The sequence below is a fragment of the Sorex fumeus genome, unplaced genomic scaffold (assembly GCF_029834395.1).
Source record: "Sorex fumeus unplaced genomic scaffold, SorFum_2.1 ptg000013l, whole genome shotgun sequence".
In the NCBI taxonomy this organism is placed as follows: Eukaryota; Metazoa; Chordata; class Mammalia; order Eulipotyphla; family Soricidae; genus Sorex; species Sorex fumeus.
In genome coordinates this window covers 21,693,780-21,717,840 of record NW_026606070.1, presented here as the reverse complement: position 1 = coordinate 21,717,840, position 24,061 = coordinate 21,693,780, and positions in this window count along the sequence as shown.

Below are 24,061 nucleotides of genomic sequence, written 5' to 3'. Positions count from 1 at the left end.
GAAATCCCACTGCTGAGAATATATTTGGGGGCCCAAAAATATACAACAGAAATGTCATCTGTACTTCTATGTTCAATACAGCTCTATTTACATTAGCCATAATCTGGAAATAACCTAAGTGCCTAGAACAAATGAGTGGTTAAAGAAACTACTATTTCTATAATCTATACAACAGAATACTACACAGCTGTTAGGGAAAAAAAGAAGTTATGAAACTTGTTTATAAATGAATCAACCTGGAGTGTATCATGCTAAGTGAAATGAATCAGAAGGAGAGGGACAGACAGAATAATTGAACTCATTTGTGAACTATATATATATATATGTATATGTATGTGTGTGTACATATATATATATATGTATATAAATATTGTATGAGATTAATACACTACGACAGTAGAAACGAGGCCCAGAAGAATTGGTCCATGGTTGGAAGCCTGTCTCAAGTGCTGGGGTGAATGCAGTAAGGAAAGAAAAGGATAGAAAAGGGGCCACTATGACAAAGATAGTTGGAAATGAGCATTCTGGTTAAGAATTATGTGCTGAAAACAGGTAAAGAAACAAACATGTTAACCTCTAAGTTCCTGTACTACAAACCCCAAAAGGAGAGACACAGAGAGAGAGAGAGAGAGAGAGAGAGAGAGAGAGGAGAGGTGGAGAGAGAGAGAAAGAAAGTGAGAGAGGGAGAGAGAGAGTGACAGAGAGAGAGACAGAGAGAGAGGGTAAGAGAGAGGGACAGAGAGAGAGACAGAGAGACATAGAGAGACAAAGAGGAAAGCTCCTGTCAAAAAGACATTCAGGCTGGGGGCTGGGAGGAATGGCGGGAGGAAAACAGGAACATTTATAGTGGGAAAATGCACAATGCACTGATAGAGGAATGGGTGTTAAAATTTTGTATGACTGAAACTGGACCATATATAGCTTTGTACTGTATCTCAAGGAATAGGGATAGCTATAATTAGTAACAACTGATTGGTGGATGGGGCTGGAGTGATAGCCCAGTGGGTAGGGCGTTTGCCTTGCATGCAGCCAACATGGCCGACCCGAGTTCTATTCCTCCGCCCCTCTCGGAGAGCCCGGCAAGCTACCGAGAGTATCTCGCCCGCACAGCAGAGCCTGGCAAGCTCCCTGTGACGTATTCTGATATGCCAAACACAGTAACAATTGTCACAATGGAGACATTACTGGGCCCGCTTGAGCAAATCAATGAACAATAGGATAGTGACAGTGACAGTCATTAGTGGATAGACAGAACACAACACACAACAGTTTAAAAAAAATAGTGACATTCTCCAAAACTATAAAATAGTAACATTATGATTAGTGGTCACAGATCTTCATAAAAATATAATACTGAAAGCATATAAGAAGCTATGATAATTACTCAAACATCACACGGAGACATAAAGTGACCGTGCGCTCTTGAAAACGGTGCCTGTAAGCATGATGTAGGTTTGTCACAAATGGAAGGGCAAACATCGCTCTATTCAGGCTTACTCCCGGCTCTGCACTCAGGGATCAACCTTAGTAGGACTCAGAAAATCATATGGGATGCCAGGAAATAAACCAACATCAAGAGTGAGCAAGTTAAAAGCCTTATAGGCTATACTATTACTTCAGCCCCTGATGTCAATATTGTTGTAAGCCTGTGACCAAAATTATAACAATTAAATTTTGTAAATGAATTTGACAAAGGGGTAGAAATGGACCTTGAGGCATTGATAGAGGGTATTTGTTTTTGAAAGATATGGAGCCCAGTTTTTCTGACTTTTTATTAACAGTATTATAAATTACATTGTCTACATAAAATTTAAAAGGTTAACTAAAATAATAAAACTTTTAAAAGGTAAGCTTATCTTAAACTATAGCTTAAAGCAATGAAATTTCAAAATAGTTATAAAATACTTAGCATATATTACTATGTAAAAAAATTAGGAAGATGAGACACTTCACAAAAATCAAGAAAGATAATAGTACCCTGGAGAAAATGTTTGCCATATATAAATGGAAAAACATTATTATCCTTAGGGAGTAAATGTTTCCTACATTAGGAAGAAGAAAACCATGCTAGAAAAATGAAAAATTGAACTACATAAATAATAGAAGAGGAAATTCAATTGTTTTACAAATGTGTGAACATAATCTGTTTTTAATCAAGGGGAAAGGAAAGTGAAGCCAGCAAGGAGTTGGAGCCAATTTGGACTAAGTGTTGCCAAGTTGCTTCTGAAAACATGATTATCAGATTCCAGGACTGCACTGTTGTGAAACTACATACGCTCCATTGTAATGGAAATAAAGACATTAAAACTGCAAATCTAGCCCTCATCATCTTTTCCCATCAAATCATTAGTCCATGAGGCAATTCTGGTGTACTTTCAACCTATCAGTGAGTGGATAGCTATATGGCAGAAATCACACCATGCTTTTATCCTTTCTTATGAGGTATGTGTTGGGTCATGTGATAAAATTCTTTGGTGATACATCCATAAACAAAACATGAGATGGGAAAGGGTGTTGTTCTGGAAGACTAAGTCAATGAAGATTATGATAATGTGAACTTGTAAGAACATAAATTAGCATCAGGATTAGTTGGGCAAAATAGCCAAAAAAGAAAAATACATTATAGGATATATGTGCTAATGAATCCCCATATTTGGTAATCCTAATGGAACTGGTCTAGTAAAAGTCCCCTAAAAAGGTACCTAGCTTACGCCCCCATGTCAAAGACCTGGCAGGTTGAGACCCTCCTTGTTAAGACACGAAGCTGTCCCCAGGATGCTCTAGAGACATCACCATTGATGCATCCCATCCCACAGTTCTAGAACTCACCTAGGTACCCATCTAGGCTTTATCAGTTTGGCACAACAAGACATAAATTCTATGCCTTAGCCACTGAAATTCCTAGAATTAACCATAATATTTTGTTCCCTGGATAGGCTAAAATTGTATTTTGTATGATTGGCTTGTAATATTTATATTTTCTTTAATTATTATATTTATTTTTATCTTTGTTATATGATTGACTTAGAATATTTTATATAGAATTTACTTTTCCAAAAAAAAAAAAAAACTGGGTATATGCTTCCTACTAGCCTCCAGCTAGGATGAACTAATCTATAGAAATCAGAAGCTTCTAGCCAAAAGTAGTGCAGATAAAAAGTGTCCTCTAAGAATGCTAGATGGGTCTCTTTCTCTCTGAAGGCCTCTGGTGGAATTTTTTCTTTCAAATAAATTAATTTGCTTTGCATAAGCTTCCTTTTTCCTAGTGAATTCTTTTACCAACAGTGCCTAGATTTTTTTCACTTCCTCCAAACCCTTCATTAATCAAAGGGGAAAAGTAGAAGCAAGAAATAATAGGTAATAACAGAAAAGATTTTACATCAATTAACTACAGAAACAGCAATGACCATCAGAGTAGCAATTTTTTTATATATTAACTACACTATGATCTAGGTGATTTATATTCAATCCTCACATATTCATATAAGAAAGCCAAATTACTGTCTCTATTTTATAAATGAGATCAGGAAATTCAGAAGTCAAAAAGAATGGGGGGGGGGGGGGTAAAGTGTTTGCCTTGTATGTAGATGACTTGATTTGACCCTAGGCACCACATATGATCCCCTGGTCCCCTCCAGGAGAGATCCTTGAGAACAGTGTAAAGTAAGCACTGAACACCATTGGGTGTAATCCAAAGCACTCTTCTACCAAAAAGGATAAAAGAGCAAGAAAATCAAGTAATTCCAACTCAACTATCTAAAAGAAATCGAACTGATATACAAGGCACTGGTTGAACTCTATAAGAAAACATCCAACCCTATCAGAAAATAGGGTCATGAAATAAACAGGAACTTTCTCAAAGAAGAAATCTGAAAGCCACATGAAAAAATGCTCTTCATCACTAATCATCAGGGAGATGCAGATCAAAAAACAATAAGATATCATCTCGCACTTCAGAGACTGACCCACATCCAAAAGTAAAAAAGTAACTGGTGTTGACGTGGTTGTGGAGAGAAAGGGATTCTCCTTTACTGCTGGTGGGAATGCTGACTGGTTCAATCCTTTTGGAAAACAGTATGGACGTTTCTCAAAAAATTAAAAATTGAGCTCCCAGTTGACCCAGCAATGCCACTTCTGGGAATATATCCCAGAGATATGAAAAAGTATAGTAGAAATATATCTGCATTTGTATGTTCATTGCAGCACTGTTTACAATAGCAAGAATTTGGAAAAAACCCGAGTGCCCAAGAACAGATGACTGGTTAAAGAAAGTTTGGTACATCTACACAATGGAACACTGTGCAGCTGTGGAGCGATAGCACAGTGGTAGGGCGTTTGCCTTGCACGCAGCCAACATGGCCGACCCGAGTTCGATTCCTCCGCCCCTCTCGGAGAGCCTGGCAAGCTACTGAGAGTATCTCGCCCGCACGGCAGAGCCTGGCAAGCTCCCCGTGAAGTATTTGATATGCCAAACACAGTAACAACAAAGTCTCCAATGGAGACGTTACTGGGCCCGCTCAAGCAAATCGATAGAAAAGATAAAGTCATGAAATTTGCATATAAGTGGATAAACATGGAGAGTCTGATGCTAAGTGAAATGAGTCAGAAAGAGAGGGACATAGAAAAACTGCACTCATTTATGGAATACAAAGTAACAGAATGGGAGACTAACATCCAAGGATAGTAGAGCTAAGAACCAGAAGGACTGCTCCATGGCTTGGAAGCAAGCCTCACACTCTGGGGGAGAAAGGCAGCTCAGATAGAGAAGGGAGCACCAAGTAAAAGGTGCTTAGAGTGCCTGCTCGGGATGGGAGATGCATGCTGAAAGTAGACTATAGACCGAACATGATGGTCACTTAATACTTTTATTGCAAACCACAACAGTCTCCAGGAGAGAAAGTAAAAGGGAATGTGCCTGCCACAGAGGAGGCACATGTGTTTATGTGCCTCTATGCCTGTGTTTATATGTATTTGTACAGTTTCTGAGCCAAAATCAGGAGGGGGGCGGGGATCAAATAGGGGTGGTGAGACGGATACTGGGAACATTGGTGGTGGAGAATGGGCACTAGTGGAGGGATGGGTACTCGCTCATTGCATGACTGAAACATAAGCACGAAAGTTTGTAAGTCTGTAACTGTATTTCACAGTGATTCATTAAAAAATAATTAATTAATTAATTAATTAAAAGAAATAGAACTGTTATGGACCAAAAGATGTAGAGAAGTTAGGGTACATACTTAACAGGCATGATTCATTTCTGTCACAGAATCTGGAGCAGGCCAGATGCAGCCCTAGAGACCTCTAAGCAATGCCAGGTATATTCCAGATGTTCCCTAGCAACTCTGGGATGAACAGTTGAGCCCAGCACCAGAGAACCCTAGAAGCACCTCAGAACAGTGGAGTAATCTTGGGAGTACCCCCGCAAAAATGAAAAGCAATAGAACTGAGATTTTACCATACACAGCCTGACTGTAGATTCAAACTTACTAAACTATGCTGATATTCAAATGCATATATTTATACACAAAATATAGAAAGCACCTTTACAAATGCATGGAAAAATTCAGGAATGGAAAGCAAAGCTTTTAAATAGTAATTCAGCACCAAAATAAGTAAAAATAGGGTAGAATTGAGACCATGTTTCTCTTAGTGTTGAATATCTCTTAGTGCTTTAAGCGCTTGCATTGAATTCACAAATTTTTTGAGGGTTGTGTGAGACCTTGCTGTGCTCAGCTATTCTTCTTCGTGCTCAGGGGTCACTCCTAGTGGTACTCAGGGTGCTGTATGCAGTGCTGTGCTTGGACTGGTCAGCAATAAGCAAGGCAGGCTCCTAAACTCATATATTATATCTCTTTCTATAAACTTATAATTAAATTTCTTAGTTATATGTTTTTGGGCTTTGATACCATACCCAGTAGAGTTCAGGGCTTCTTCTTGACTCTGTGCTCAGGGTGACTCCTTCTTGGACTGTTTGTGGTACCAGGTACCAAACCTGAGTCAGCCGCATGCAGTGAAAGAGCCTTACTCACTATACTTCACTATACTCTATGCCTGTGTTTATATGTGTTTGTACAGTTTCTGAGCCAAAATCAGCTGTGTTCAAGGCTTACTTCTGTCTCTGCACCCAGGGATAACTCTGGGTGAAGTTCAAGGGCCCACATAGGGTACCTGGAATTGATTCTAGGTAGACTGCATGCAAGGCAAGTGCATTGCCTGCTGTACTATTTTTCTGGCTCCTTGCCTTATAAATTCTGAAATCAGTTTGTCAAAAGCTGCAAAAGAATTTGCTTGGATCTTTATTTTAATTGGCACTGAATTAAATCATTCTGGGAATAATTGACATATTGATAATTATGAGTCATCCTGTCCTTAAGCATCAACTAGATCTTTATTGTATATCATTCATCATAGTTTTGTCATTTTCTCTCACAATGAACATGCACATATTTTGTCAGACCTTTACAAAATTGTTCCATTTTATGTGCAATAGTGTAGTGTTTTATATATATATATATGTATATATATATATTTCAAATTCTAATTGTTTCTGGTCAGTCATTGTAAGTAATTGGAATGCACTGACAATTTTACTTTAATATTTTTAATAAAAGGTTATATGTTTCCAATAGTATTCAAGTTTGATATACAAAGATATTACCTACCCCATCACGGAAGTTCACAAAACCTCTCCCCCTATACCTATGTTCCTTCCCACTCCGAATCCTGCTTCTATTACTTGTTAGTTGGCAATTTTGGTTTTGGTGAATATTGTTACTTCCCTTAGCCATATGCTTGAGACTCTCTATTTATTCCAGTGTTACTTCCTGTCAGCATATTCGTTCCTCTTAACCACAACCTTTAACCTCTCTCAGGACCTATTTTGTATGTAAATTTGTATCCTGCAAAATTGCTAATAATATCTTTGTAGTCCCAACTGTTTTTTCAATTAGTCAGGACTTTGTAGATACACAAACATATGATGTGAAAAACAATTTATTTCTTCTCCATTTATATACTTTTTTCTCTTATTTTATTAACAATAAATTATAATTTGATATAGAACATATAAAAGAATACTATTTTACTCTATATTTAGTCTTAGTGAAAAAAGTGAATTTCTTCATTAAGTATAAGGGTTAATTTTTAAAAACAAATCCACCTCTTTTCATTGTGTGCTGAGATATTTTATCATGTCTGTTATGTTTTGCAGAAGTCTTTACCAGCAGATTTTGATATGACCATGTTTTTTGTTCCTGTTCAGTATATTGATGAGGTGGATAGCATTAGCTGTTTTCTGGTGCTTAATACCTCTTACTTATCTGGAATAAATTCTTCTGGCCATGGTCTGTAATACAATGTCCAAGCAGTTTTAGAAGGAATTTTTTTGTTTGTTATTTGTTGATAAGCTTTGTTTATAAACTTTGTTTATAATTTTTTCACCTTATGTGTTTGAGAGATAATAGCTATAGTGTTATTTTCTTTCAATACTTATTTAGCTTTGGTATTATGATAGTTCTGGAAACATAGAATGTTTTAGAAAGTTTTCCCTTCGCTTCTATCCTCTGAAGTAGTTTGTAAAAAATTGGTGTAAATTCATAAATGTTAAATAAAAATCACCAGTGAACTCTTCTGAGTCTGGCAACTTCTGTTTTGGAAAGTTATTTAATTACTTATTTATTTATTTTAAATATTTATATGTGCATATAGGTATATATATGTATATATTCTTACTCATAATGTTTCTTATGTGAGTTTTGGCTGAAATTTTGTTTTGAGAAATGAACATAGAATTATTAATGTTTTTCTTAAAATTTTAATATCATGGTTTTTAATGATATTCTCTGTTTATTTTTTGATATTAAAAATGTGTGTGCACTTTCTTTTTCTATTTTCCTGGCCTGCCTAAAGATTAATCAACTTGTAAAATGTATTTACTATTTTCTCCACATATTTTTTAACCTAAATTTAATTTTCTCTTTTATGTATCATTTCTTAAAGTGGAAACAGGTTATTACTATTTTTCTAAATTTTTCTAACAAGTATTCAATTTCCACAAATTTCCCTCTAATTATTTCTTTTACTGACTCTCATGAAGTTAAAAATTTTATTATAACTTATTTCAACTATTTTAAATTATTATCGAGTTTTTTTTTATAAAAAACACTTGTAATTTAGATTTTAACATTTATACTCCATGTATTTTTAAAAGAAAGTAGCACTGTAGCACTGTCCTCCCATTTTTCATTGATTCGCTCCAGCGGGCCCCAGTAAAGTCTCTATTGTGAGTTTTGTTTTTCCTGTTTTTGGCATATCGAATACAGCACAGGCTTTGCCGTGTGAGCTGGATACTCTTGGTAGCTTGCCTGGCTCTCCGAGAGGGAGAGAGAAATCAAACCAGGGTCAGTCGTGTGTAAGGCAAATGCCCTGCCTGCTATGACCTTTTATGGCCCAGCCCCATAAAAGAAAGTAAGAAGGATATAAGGGGAAGAAAATAAAAATAAAGGAAAAGCATTTATTTATGGATTTATTACGTGTCTACTCATCAATATGTTGATCTCCAATCTTCAATGTGCCTGCGATTTAATATAAGTAAAGTAAAGTAAAGGCCCTCCCGTTGATCATCGATTTGCTCGAGCGGGCCCAGTAATGTCTCCATTGGAGACTTTGTTGTTACTGTGTCTGGCATATCGAATACTCTCGGTAGCTTGCCAGGCTCTCCGAGAGGGGCAGAGGAATCGAACTCGGGTTCGCCATGTTGGCTGCGTGCAAGGCAGACGCCCTACCCGCTGTGCTATCGCTCCATGAGGTTGGGCCCTGATCCCATAGAATTATATCCCCACAAGAAAAATTGTTAAAGATTAAAGATCTGGCTCAAAGGACTAGATTACATATTTTGGTCACCATCACTGCATGGTCCCCTTAAGAACTTCAAATATGACCCTCAGGAGTCAATCAGAGTAATAATTGAGAACAATTCCCTGCAACCCCCCACAAAATGAATCCATTATATTTTTTATTTTATTTTTAATTTTTATCGAAGTTCTATGAGTCATTGTACTGGTCATTTAAGGGTAATTTCAGTCATATTGGCCCAACACCACACCCACCACCAAGTGGCTACTACCTTCTTCCAATGACCTAGGGGATCCTTCCTTTCTCCACTGCACCCCTTGTGAACTGAGACATATACTAAAAACATTTCCAGCAGCATTTCTCAGCAGGGATCTATAGAAGCTCAGTTTTGTAGAGCGAGTCTCCAGTTCTATTGCCTTTTTCCATTTGTTCCTCCCTTATTATTTTCCTCATATCCCATATATGAGAGGGAATTCTGCATCATTCCTTATCTTCCCAAACAACTTCACATAGTATGATATTCTTCAGTTCCATCACATAGTGGCAAATCACATAATTGAATCTTTTAGTTGAGTAGCATTCTGTTGTGTATGTGTACACACACTACAGTGAAATCATGTTCTTGGGCACTTGAGTTATTTCCAGACCTTGGCTATTGCAGATATTGCTGAAATGAAGATAGGGACACAAATGTCTCTCTGTTTTTCATATATATATTTAGTAAAGGGAATTTGGGATGAGGGTCTGAACTATAACATATACTAAAAACAATTACAGCAGCATTTTTCAGCAGGGATTTATATAACCTCTTGTCGGCTCTCATGGTATTTCATGAGCCTACAAGTAAAAAGTTAGTAAATGGTAAGTCACTACACAGTGAAACTAGGAGTAAATAAAGTTGGATCTGCGGTACAAACAGTCATACTTGAACCATGATCAGAAAAAGGTGAAATAACAGATGACTATTTAGTGGTTTGAACAAGATATAGGTCAAAATGAAATACTGAAATACACTATGCACAGACAATAATGAAAACAATTTTCTAACATTCTACAGATGTATTAATATATTTTTCATCACTTTTTCCAAATCCCACAATAGTAAAGTATACTGAGGTTTTTTAAAATATCATATAATAGGAGAGAAAAAATATATAATCTGAGTTACATACATTAAAATCAACCATCTTTTCTTGAAACCCTAAATAAAAACTTAATATATATGATACTTTATCACATATTACTATGTTTACAGAAAAAATAAATTAAAAAGTTCAGTGACTTCACACAAGAAAAGCTATTTTCTCTGGTAACTATATAACTAATCTGAATTACCAAGCATCGACTCTTTATTTTCGTATCTAAGAGATTTCAAATAATGAAAACTATCACACACCCTGCCATCACTGGGCAAAACAAAGAGAATGTAAAAAATAATCTACATAATTTCTTATGTATATTTTCAGAAAAAATGACAATTATTTTTACTCATAATTTACACTCCAAAGAAAATCACATATTTATACCTAAGTTTAAAGGAGGGAAATCTGATGCCTATAAAATAGCAAAACTAGAGAAAACAAGTAAAGTATTACAAACAACTCTATGATATAGAGTTGTTGGTCATAATTTATACCTTGATCATTCAATACAATTGAGTATATTCATTGATTTTTATTTCTTAAATTACACTTGAAATACATTAAGTCAGTTCAACATTTCCCTAAGTATACAGATATTAACTGGTAAAAAAATTACATGTTCATTATTCACTAAAACACATCTGGTTTTAATCTATCACTTCTAATAGCAGGAGACTATTATTTGACATAAAACATAATATAGCAATTTCTCATCCTGTTTAAAATTCATGAAGACATATCCAGATAGACAAATGCTTATTAATTTCTAATTTGCTTTATTGATTCTAATGACAAAATGCAAGTATTATAGACAAGGATACAATTAAAGAAGATATTCTATATCTATTTAACGACACATTTCTTAGTAGTTCTACATCCAGCATAATGTTGTTAAGAGTACATTGGATTATTAAAGTAAGAAAAGCATTGGTCAAATAAAGAAATTCTAAGAAAATATATCTGAGTATATTGTAATACCAGGCTGGAGCGATAGCACAGTGGGTAGGATATTTGTCTTGTACGTGACTGATCTGGGTTCGATTCCTCTGTCCCTCTCAGAGAGCCTGGCAAGCTACCGAGAGTATCCAACCCACACAGCAGAGCCTGGCAAGCTCCCCGTGGTGTATTCGATATTCCAAAAACAGTAACAACAAGTCTCACAATGGAGATGTTACTGGTGCCTGCTCGAGCAGAATTGATGGACAGTGCTACACACAGTGCATATTGTAATATCATCTTATACCTGTGTGTTCTACAAAGTAATTTATGTTCTGAATAGTAGAAGAACACAACAAAAATATCATTTTGAATTTGGCTATGCATATTCCATAACTGATCAAATATTATAATAATTGATCAGTGATATTCCACAATGTGAAAGGGCTAAGAAGTTTTGTGCCCTTCAGTTTTTCTTTTTTTAGCAAACTATACTGTTATAAAACAAAACCAAGCTTGAAGTAATTTATCTTTTGATGGTAAATCATATGAATGTTAGTTGAAGCCAATCCTACAAAATTTGCTTTAAAAAAAGTGATCTACAATAAATTTTCCTTCAGAATTTTATTTTTACTTTTTTTCTAAAGTCAATATAAATTTTATTTGAAAGAAGGGAAAGGTAGAATAGCTGGGGAATAGGATATTCTTATATCTGAAGCCTGGGAAGCTTAGGACAGCTTTTTATATTATCTTTCTTGTGAATCTTATGGGTTGGTACTATGTATTGAACATAGAAGATGGTAAAGCAATGACGGTAAAAAACAGGAGGGTGTTTGAAAGACTTATCATTTGTACATCCTGGGGGTTTAAACTAGAGTCTTATCTTGAGGCTATCTTCGGCCATTCTTGTGAGGTTTTCCCTCTGGGTCCATTCATTCTAATCTTACTTTTCCTTAAACAGAGAAAATTATATGATCTTAAATAATAAGAATTTAAGGGCAACACAGGTATTTTAAAGGGTATTCATGATGTTTAATCTTTATTATGTAAATATTTTTTGCTTTTAAGCATTGCTTGTTCGCAATACATTCATATGAACAAATTATTGACATTAAACATGTCATTTCATTAAATTGAAAGAATCACTTAATTGTGCAATAGTTTCCTGAGTTCTTATATAGACTATTGAAATATTTAAATATTCCAGTGAAATTTTGTTTGTAAGAATAGAAAAGGATCATATAAATATGAACTAAGAAGTTGTTTACTTTCTAGCCTCAACATTTTTAAGACTACATATTTTTAAATTTGAAATTTACTAAGTGTAGTAACTATATTAATGATTGTTATAATTTTGACAGCACATGAAGAAGGAATAAACTTTAGGGATGTTCATTTCACATAGTAGATTTAATACAGTTTACGAATACAAGGTATAATTGTATTGAATGCTCAAGGTATAATACAGCATGCAATCAATTTATTATTTTTGTCCTTTTTTATGTTATCATTCTTTTTCATTTTTAGTAATTATGACTTACAGAGTATTACATGACTGTGTTTCAAGCATAGGATATTTTAACACCAATACCTTCACCAGTGTGCACTTCCCTACATCAATGTCCCCAGGTTCCCTCCCAATGATCAGTCTTCCTCTTTGATAGCTACATTTTTTAAAAAATTTTAGGCACTGTGATTTGCAGCACTACTGCAGATAGTGTCTCATGCACAACATTTTACCACTTTTCATCATCACCTTCTCTCTAATGAATACTTCTCACCACCATTGTCATCGTGTTCTCTTCCCTGAACTGCCACTGCCCCCATCATCCCACCATACCCAATTGCAAGCTTATTACTGAAGATCATCTTTCATGCTCTTCTTTTATACTGCCTTTGGGCATTTGTTATTTCCCTACTGTATTTTTATATGTACCATATATGAAAGCCAGAATCAATTTGCTTTATTGTTAGCACAACTACTTTGATTGATTATATATGATACTAATATCTTACTATATAACATCATAACCTAAAATTTATAGTATATATCTATTGATCATACAACTAATGGAAAAGAGAGAAAGAAAAGCAAACTTAGAGAATTTGAAACAGAAACCACTGAACAAAAGTAACAGGTGAACTAAAAATCTCTACACTGGACTCAACTGGTATAAGAGAAACTGGAGATTCCATTTGCTTTCTAATTTTAACATTTAGACTTCTAAAGAAAAAGTGACATTTAACATTAGCTTATCTATGTAGAGGTAGATACTAAATGAACAATAATCTCTGTAATAATTAGTGCTTTCTTTAATATTTTAGTGAAGAGAACCAAGAAACCGAGTTTTACCTCACAGATTTTTCAGTCACCAGTTACTTATTTTTCACCTATTTAACAAAATAGTTTTCTTCAAAAGAAACGAAAAGCTTACAATGAAAGATTTAAGTATACTTTTAATTTTTTAATTATAGAATTGTAATATATACATGGAAATTTGAGAATTAAAGCTGTTAACTTTTAGACCAGTAACTGTTTTAGGCATCCAAGCCCATAGTGGCTGCTCGGTGATCTTTATTTCTCTATTTGTGAAATACATGATTTATGAGATTGGACTTTATCTCTTGGGGGGCTATGATTTTGCCACAATAATGGAAAGGAACTTCATCTTCTTCTCTGTTCTGTATGAGGCAAACAAAGGAAAGAAAAGCTGACAGAATTTCAAAAGTGTCAATCAAGTAGCAATTGTAAAGTTGAAAAGCTCAAGGCAGTGGCATTCCTGACAGGCTTAAAATACCTACAGCTCTTGATAGAAATCACTTTTGAGTCTTGGTGACTAGAGAAGGGTGATTTCTGACAGTTGATTTATATAAGTAACTAAAAAAGTCAGTAAGAGAAATGTGAACATTGTAAAGACCAAGGAAAGAATAGACCATAATAAAAGGTGATGAACATCTACTTTCTGTGCAATCTATATAACACTCCCCTTTGTATATAAACTCACTTCTAATATATGTGACACAAGTAAGCCTGAATTCATGAAGCAATCAACTTATTACCTACATAATATGTTAAGTGTTATTTCTTTCCACTAACATATAATTTTATAAAATCAAGTCATTTATCTCTGATCTATTAAGCAATATGACTGTAGAAAGTAGAATACGGTATTCTAATACTCAATACCCCCTTTTTTTTACTGAATTAATGAGATGAATAAATGGTGCAATTGTTTTCAGTTGTAAAATATTTTAACAGAAGCCATACCAGTGGTTTTATTTGAAGTTTGAAGAAAAGGTAAAAATAAGAAATGAAAATTAAATTTCTGTCAGTGGCATTGAAAACATAAGATGTTAGAGTAAAACATGTATCATTATAATCCTAAAATGTTCCTATTCGACCATCTTATTTAGAAACACATTTACTTAAGTGTAGAGAATATTAGTCATAAAAGGTTATGGGAAATTAATCATTTCATCCTTCCAAGAATCATTGTAGAATAAGATTCTCATTATTACTATAGTTCCATATAGCTAACACAGAGAAATGAATGAACCAGGAGAATAATAGTTTTGTTTTCATTAAACTCACTAAAAAAAATGACATTTATTCATCACACAATGAGACAGAACTAAGTCATTTTTTGATACTTCCTGCAATGAACTGTTCTTATTCAACCTTCTTTTAAAATCTCAGTTTTTTAATCTATGATTTTATCCATAGTCCTATTTTATATGCTTTAATATGGGTGAATAAGTTATATAGTATATTTCAGAGACCTTCTGCTCAATATTTATTATCTATATCCATAACCATATATACTCCATTGTTTACAATATGCAAAATTTTCTTATCTACTTTTCTGTTGTTGATCATTTTGTAGTTTTACTGTTTTTTACTAACACAAACTGGATTATGAACAATCCTAAAGAAATCCTCCTGATTTACATATACAGAAGTTCATCTAGGGAAGGCTGTTCTTAAATTTTGGAAATATTCAGAGAAAGAGACTAAAGGGAAAGATAATTAAATTCAGAATACTACATGAATAAAAATGTTCTGAAGACACAGCCAATTTTATTTAATATTAATTTCTCAGTTGAAATATTAGCTAACACAGTCATTTAAAATCCTGAGACGGTGTTTCAATAAGGACTATACTGGATCTTTTATCTAGATCATTTAAATTTATTAGTGTAGCAATTTGTTTAGACATCCCTAATCGTCAGTTTCAAAGAAAGTGCATGGAAGGGAGGGTGCACTAAACTTGGTGACTAACAGATGAGAGACAGGGGAATAGAGAAACAGGGCCCCAGACTGGTTGGAAGACAGTTTATTTCTCTCCTCCCCAGTATAGACCAATCTCTCTCTTGCAGCACAACCGTAGTCTTGGTTTTGCTTGTAGTCTCAGTCATCATAGTTCCAACATCCTTTTCTGCATGATAGTTCTCGTCTAGTTCCTCATAGACCTCAGCTTTCTAGTTTTTCTCTTTCTAGTCTTTGTCGTCATCTAGTTCCCTCTTACCCCTTACAGCGTTGTTATATAGAAACTATGAAGGGTAGGGGTACACAAAGCTGGGGTTGAACATTATCATAACAAGAAACAGATGTAAAGACAATCCTTCAGGGGAAGTTCTAGGAGATTTACTTGAGGACAAAAATCTCATTTCAGACTACAAGGGGATCTGCTAAAGGGCAGGATTCCATCTTGGGTGTATTGCTTTCTCCTTTCCTCAGCTAGTAATCCACTTAAGCAATTGTTGGGTAACATTGCTTTGTCCTTCAAGAAGCTTAGGTTTTATCTGGTTACACCCACCACAGTGCTCCAGAGGCACTTCCACTTCCATTGTGTTTACATGTAAACATGTAAACAGTCTTCCCTATATGCTCTCCTTCCCACCCAGTTAATCAGCTTCCCCCTTAATCAGACTTTGTTAATTTGTAAGATCAGTTTCCCAGAAATCTATGATTTTATATGTATGAGTGAAATATTGCCTTTCTCCTCTCCTTATGCCTTATGAACAGTTTACCTTAAAGTAATATCCTTTTTGTATAGATACAGAAAGACCGTTAACATTATGCTTTGTAACTTAAGATTTGATTGGCCTTGAATATTATTCACTCCTGGGCATCTGCTTTCTCGACTTAAGCCTCAGTTGCCCATAGTTCCTAACACCCCAAAAGCAGGGTCCCGACGAGGGACTGAATGGACCCAGGGCAAGCAGTGAGCTACCCTGGCAGCGAAATGGGCCAGGCCAAAGTGCCACGATTCTTAACTATAAGTTAAGAGTTTGATCATGGACAAATGCTGTCATGATCCAAGGTAACGACAAGACTAGGATCCTGCTAGGGGTGGGAAAGACTATCTGGCCTGAGCACCGTAGTCTGAGATCGAGATGGCCCTAGGAGAGCAATTCTATAAGTTTAAGATATTTCTTACTGTATCCATACAAAATGATTTATATAATATTTTATATGCTTGTCGGACAAGGAGAGGAGAGGCACGCCCATGGAATTCTGCTCTAGGGTGGGTCCTCCTGCTAAGGAAGGATCTGTCCTAGGAGCGGTCTTCCCTGAGGCTAAGATTTCTACCCCTGTTCATCTCCACCCCTATGGATTGTGACCACACCTATGTGTAATTGTTCCCCCAATTCCTCAGGAGAGAGGATTTAACTATACTGTAGGGGTGGGGCAGAAGGGAGAAGGAAGAAGAGGGTTCAGAGAGGATCAGAACCCAGACTCCAGAGAAGGAGGATGAAGGGGAATGGAAAAGGAGAATGAAGTAGCTGGGGGAGGAAGAATGGGGAGCAGAGAGACAGAAGGAGAAGGGGGCAGAGGCAGATGAAGAGAGAATCAGAATAAACTACGACTAATACCTACCGGCCTGGCCCTCGTTCCTTCCTCCGCCTGACCATCGCCATCGACCTCTCCGGGGTGGTAGAAGGGTGAGACTACCGAACGCGGGTGGCGGGAGAGATAGAGCCGCCGCCGTGTGGTGCCCCCCCAACTTGTGTGAGTTTACACAAGCAATCATAGTGAATTTATGTCTTATAACATTCATAGTCATTTTATATAAACACAGTAATAGATATATTAAGCTATAACGTTGACTCTTCCTGGGGACATCTCACTTTATATTCCAGACTACAGTCCTCAGGCCAGGTTAGTCTTTCCTAACCCCAACGGAGTCTTTATTCAGTTACTTCTTTTTGGGTCACGATAGAGTTTGTTCCATGAACATGACTCTTAACTTTTTATAATCGTGGCTCTTATCCCTTTTGATGTCAGGGTAATTTACAGCTTGCCCTGGGCCCATTCATTCCCTTCATTGGACCCTGCTTTTGGAGTGCTAGGAACTAAGGACAATTGAGGTTTAAATCAAGTAAATATGGATGAATTCCCAGAAGTAAATAATATTTGGAATCAATTAACTCCCATGTTATAAAAGCATAACATGAACTGTCTTCCTGTATCTATACAAAATGGACAGTGGTCAGCCATGCAAGTGATATAAAGGTAAGAGAAAAGCAATATAGGATTATTAGTGCTTAATGGAATTGGGTATGTCTCAGGGGCACTGTTGTGGGGCTACCTCAATAAACCTAAGCTCCCTGTAGGATGACCAAGGACAACTCAATGTTATCCAACACCTAATAAGTAATGTGTTACAATAAAAATAACTGAATTGGGCCAAAGCAATAGCACAATGATAGGGTCCTTGCTTTTCATGTGGCAAGGCCACCCTGAATTCACCCCTGGGCACTTCATATGGTCCTAAAGTCCTGCCAGAAGTGATCTCCGTGTGCATCTCTAGGAATAGGCCTTGAGCACTGCTGGTTCAGCCCCTCCACATTCTGAAAAAGAAAAAAAAATGAAAAGAAAAAATAGAATTTAAATGAGTGCTTTAAAGGCATTTTTATTTGCAAATTACCTTCCAAATGTTTGAGTTCTAAGGTTTAAACCCAGGTCCTCATGCTTTACTACCATTTAGCAATATTCCAGCCCCAAATTCACTAATTTATACTCCTACTAGCTGTATTACAATACTCTTTGAAAACTTCGGGTTTTTTATTTTATTTTTTTGTGGGAAGTAGTTTTCCACTTTGCTGGGGAAAAATTAACCTAATTGTATTTCTTGGTGGTATGTTTAAGGTGGGGCTGGAGCGATAGCACAGCAGTAGGGCGTTTCCCTTGCAAGTGGCCAACATGGCCAACCCGAGTTTGATTCCTCCACCCCTCCCGGAGAGCCCGGCAAGCTATCGAGAGTATCTCGCCCGCACAGCAGAGCCTGGCAAGCTACCTGTGACGTATTTGATATGCTAAACACAGTAACAACAAGTCTCATGATGGAGACGTTACTGGGCCCGCTCGAGCAAATCGATGAACAACGGGAAGACAGGACAGTGACCTTTAAAAATGCTATGCCAGTGTACATATTATTCATTTCTCCATACCTTTCAGTTCAACTGCATTAAAAGTGACATCTCCATCTTTTTAAGTTAAACTTTTGTCAAAGTGGCATCAAGATTCATTTGACTTTAGTTGACATAAACTTTGCTTTTTTGCACCTAAGGGTAGGAGTCATTGTTGAAAGAATAAGCAATGTATATGAATGAGTGGATGGAATTTATGTGATATTTTTAGTACAAAAATGACGAAGAAAAATAAACTAAGAGAATAGATATAAGCAAAAGAGAAGGCAGGTATAATAGAGTATAGAAAAGAAGGAAAGGATAGTGTAGTAATGTGCTTCCTGTATCACTGTCATCCTGTTGTTCATCGATTGCCTCAGGCAGACCCCAGTTACGAGGCTCTTTCAGGGTCAGGAGAATGAACCCCATCATTGTTCCTGGATTTTGGTATGTGGTTCCTATCAGGATAATTCTGATAGACTTTGACTAGAAAATTGTCAATATTATGCTTTGTAAAGAATAGTTTGGATTATTTGCATGATTAATATGCTGTGGTAAAGCAAAGGGGTCAGTCTATGTATTTCTTAAGACATTATGGAATTTTCTAGTCAGTACACATGAGGTAATCTTTTCTGTCCCTGAAAGAAAGATGAGGAATCAGCCACATAGAATCCATCCATGCCCTATTGCTTGTTTTCTAAACCAGCAATAATCTTTTTTCCTTTCTTTGAGATTTCTTCATCTTGTCTTTGGAGAAGTTTTTGTTTGCTTGTTTTGTTTTGGGGCCACATCCAGTGGTTGTCAGGGCTTAATTACTCTAGGCTCTGAGCTGAGAATGACTCTTGCTGGATTTGGGTCACCATATATGCTGCCAGGGATTGAACCCAAGTTTGCCACGTTCGAATACTCTAGCTACTGCACTATTTCTCTGGTTCCTTAAAGTTTCTTTTCTTTTTTTTTTTTTTGACAAGAGGTTTTTGAACCTTTTATATTCCATAGTCCATGGTAGCATCTTTCAGCTTGCTAGATGGTGTATTATTCCACTCATGAATGGTTTACTAAAGTTAATTAGATGTACCTTTTTTTTAAAAAAAAAGAGGGAGATTTATAACAATATAACTGGCTATAAGGCAATAGGATTATCCAACACTGGTTTGATCCAGGGAAACACATAGGATCTCTCAAGAACCACCTCTTGTGATCTAGGAGTACAGTGCCAGAACTAAGCAATGGGCACTGCTGGGTGTGGCCCGAAAACAAGGGATTAAATAAAAAGAGGTGTTTTATTTTGAGGAGAGATTTTGGAAGCAAGAAAACAAGTACACACTATTACTGACGATTGAGTGAAGGGAAGAGACTGATATATTATACCAAGATTTTCTGGAACTACATAGTTATGTACCTGTCCTACCTACTGTACTATCACTTGCCCCCCCCCCCCCAAATACTAATTATTATTTCTAATGTATTTCTTCAATATTGTGGTGAATTATTTTTGAAGTTTGGATAATGACTTCTTAGTCATGAGTAGAATCACATTCCCAATAAGCTCTCTGTTCAACATCAACACATGATATGTTTCTGCAAATACGGTCTTCTTTAGTAAAAATCTTTAGTAAAAATCACTGTCTTTATCTGTTTGCTTTATCACTGTAAAAATAAGGCAATATTCATTATCTGTGTGCAGGTTTTTAGTAGTATGTAATATATCACTTTTTATAGTTTTTGTATAAGTACATGTCATGTATTATCTTTTTTGTTTTCTTTTCTTTCCTTTTTATATTTGGTCTTTTGGTTTAGAGGCCAAACCTAGCAGTAATCAGGTGTTTCTGAACTCAGTGATGACTCCTAATGAGGCTACGTAATATATATACATTACGTAGGGTGCTTGTTTTGTATATAGTTGACCCGGGTTAGATTCCCTAGAACCATAATGTGTATATATACATATGAATATATATATATATATACTTTATATCTTCAGCCTTCCATTTTTATATTGGAAGCCACATCTAAACTGTGTCCCACAAAGATAGACCAATTTATATTTTACCACTATATTTGACAACACATAGCAGATTTCTCTCTTCTTCATATTCTTATCCACAATTATTTTTTCTGCCTTTTAATTATATAGGCCATTCCCATATGTGTGGAGTGATAACTCATTGTAAATCTAGTTTGTATTCCCTAATAAGTGATGCTAAACATTTTTTATTGTTTCTATGACCCATCTGTTTTTGTTCTTAGGAGAGTGTCTTTTCAGGTGTGTATTTCTTTGTTCATTGTTTAATTGCATTTCTTTGTGGTTGTTGTTGAGTGTGTTAGCTCTTTATGTAGTTTGGATATTAAATCCTTAATGAAAGCAGCTGGTATCAGAAAATACTTGTCACTTCCTATCAAAATATTTCTTCAGTATTTACATGGAAAATAATCTTAGAGAACTTAATAAACCTTTAATTTAAAAAGACAAGATTGACTGAAAAAAAGATCAGCAAGAAGTGAAAAGAGTTATTAACGTGTTGATGAATCAAGCAGCATGATTTTGTATTTAAGTTGCAATTATTGGCACCAATCTGCTTTGGGTGTGTATTTGTTTGTGTGCATATGTATGTGTTTTGAGTCTTGGGGGAGCAGTAGTAACTGATATGTTTATAATATAATGCATCAAGAAATATCTTCAAAATAGAGGCAGAGGGCAAACACAAGTAGTAGTTGAAGAGACTGAAAATTTAGTGCAGCAACTAAGATGCTTCTTTTGCACACCATTGACCTGGGTTCTTACCCTGGAACTTTCTTTGATCCCTATATGGTACCTCCAGGATAGATCCCTCAGTGCAGGGACAGGAGTAAACCATAAGCACCACTGGGTGTTGACCCAAACCAAAGTCAATCAATAAACAAATGTAATTTTAAACTAGATAAAGTATGAATTATAATGATTCTGACTCTTAGATCAAAAGAGAGAATGAGATTGTGGAAAGTACAAACTCATCTTAGGAGCCACACATAGTCCCTGATGCTAAATTTTCCTATTGGACTATCAGGTGAACATGCCAATTTTTTGTTAAATGGATCTCTTTAAAGATACAATTATAAACTTGAAATGTTATGAAATTTAATAAATTCTTCAAAAGAATTATTTACCTTTAACAATTATATCCAAATATCTCACATCCAAAAAAGGCTGAAAATCATATTATTAAAATGGAATGGAACGCAGTCCCAAAACAGTGCAGAGCTTATTTTGTAACTAGCAGATAAGGTGGGACATAGAGAGTAATTGCTAATATCTTATGTTAATATTATGTTAATATATAATATAATAATATCTTATGTTAATTGTTAATATCTCTTAATGTCTAGAGAAGAAAGTAAACTTATATCCAAATTTTCTTTTTTATTATCAGGAAGTATTTCTTTTAAAAAAATTTGGATTAAGTGAGAAGTAAATTTGACTCAGAGTAACAATCAAGAACTTCTTATTAAAATAGTAAGAAGAATATATCTGATTCCTATGAATTGAGGCCTACCTGTATCCTCATTTAACTTAATCACATACAAAGACACAACATTTTAAATAAGGTCACATTCTGTAACATGTAGATTTTCTATGTATTTGATTTATTAAACGCATTCAACCCCAGTCCTGCCCAAGCATGAACAAAATGGAAATAAATGCAAGATAGTTATATGTTACATTAAATTAAATTTAGGAAAATGAAAAAAGCTTTAGCATTTCATTAAAGGAACTTTTTTTTTGAGGAAGCAGGGTAAAAAATGCCAGATGATTTTAGATTATACCATTAAAATAAATAAAATCTGTAAATCTTTGTTTAAACTGTAATAATAAAATTAACATTGCAGAAAATTGAATCTGCTCTGAAAGAAAAGCTTGAAATAAATCACAAGAATGCAATTAAAAAGAAAATTAAAATAATGAGATAAAATGTGATAAAATTAGATGAACCTAAAAGCAGAAAGCATATAGTAATAATTTGTTTCAGATTAAAAGATAATATAAGTATAGAAAATTATTCATAGGCATAAGTGTACAATGCACCTGAGTTGTGTTAAATTTCCTAGTTCCACAGATTTTTCATGGCATTCTTATTAAACTGATATAAAATAGTAAGCCTATCTCTCTCTTTATAAATAGATATATATGTGTGTGATATATATACATATATGTATATATGTTTATAAAAAAGCAAACCTCTCTATATATAAACATATATATGATTAAATGATCTTACTTGTGGATTGCATAATAGCATAATTAGGAATTGAAAGCTATCAGTGTGGATAAACACAGACTGGATTACAAAAATGGAAATGCCGAAGAAGATAAGAATGGGGAGAGTGAAAGACATACTTAACAGTAAAGGTTATAGACAAATTACAGTTTTTTTCTCTTTAATAACAGCTCTATGTTGTGAAAGAAAAATTCTCTTTTTGACTATTGATCTGTTTCATAAATGTCAATTTACATATTGGTGTTTAGATTAATATTTATATTTTAATAGTAAGTTCATTTAAAGATAATAAAAATGCTGGAGTGATAGCATAATGAGTAGGGCGTTTGCCATGCTCGCAGCCGACCCAGGTTTGATTCCTCCACCCCTCTTGGAGAGTCCGACAAGCTACTGAGAGTACCTCGCCTGCATGGCAAAGCCTGGAAAGCTACTCATGATGTATTCTATATGCCAAACACAGTAATAATAAGGTTCACAATGGAGATGTTACTGGGCCCGCTCAAGCAAATCAATGAACAACAGGAGGACAGTGACAGTGACAGATAAATGTATTTAGAATCTTATTCATAACTGATTACTGAAAATGGGTTTTGACTAATGTCTTTATTTTCTTTAGTTAATACCTATTTTTATTAATTAGTTTAAAATGTCATATTTTTCCTCAGGATGTCTATGTCTTTAAAAGAAAAATTTAATTAAAGGCCATACCACATATTTGTATGTGTGATCTTTTTCATTTTAATTACTCATACTGAATTGTACTTAGTTGTTTTCTGTTCTTGTTCTCTTACTCGAATGGAAATTACTCAACCACAAAGAAAGTGTACAAATTTTATAGATCGTAACACAAACTAGTTTGTAAGCAAATATATATTATGCACATCTATGTTTATTGCAGTGTTTTATACACTAGCTAAACATTGAAGTTACAGCATTATTAAAAACAGAATACTATATATAAAAGGTAAAATAAATGATAACTTTCATAAGAAGCATAAAAAGCAGGATTGATCTCACAAAGAATCAAAAAAGAAAACTAAAGTCTGTGTTCCATCAATGACTCAATGGAAAAAAGTAAGTAGTTTTGAGGAAAATAAATAAAACTTACAAGAACGTTCCACTTCCATTAGAAGAGAAAATATAGGAACAAGACATACAAGAAGGCAAAGAAAAAAGTTAACATCAAGTCAACTGTAAAAAACTATGCACGCAGAAGGTTGTGTGTTCGCGGGCTCTCTGGACGGCTCTATCTCACCGCCCGTGTTCGGTGCCCTAGAGCCGCTGTGTGTAGCCTGCATCAGGACGGCTGTTGGCCAAGGGCAGATGAAGGAAGAGACGAGGGCCAGGCCGGTTGATCTTAGTGGCAGTTTATTACAAGGAAGTTTATCCCATAGAAGAACTTATGTTGTGGAGGGCCTAGGTTCTCTCAAGCACATGTTCCCCTTGCTAGTCTCTCCGTAG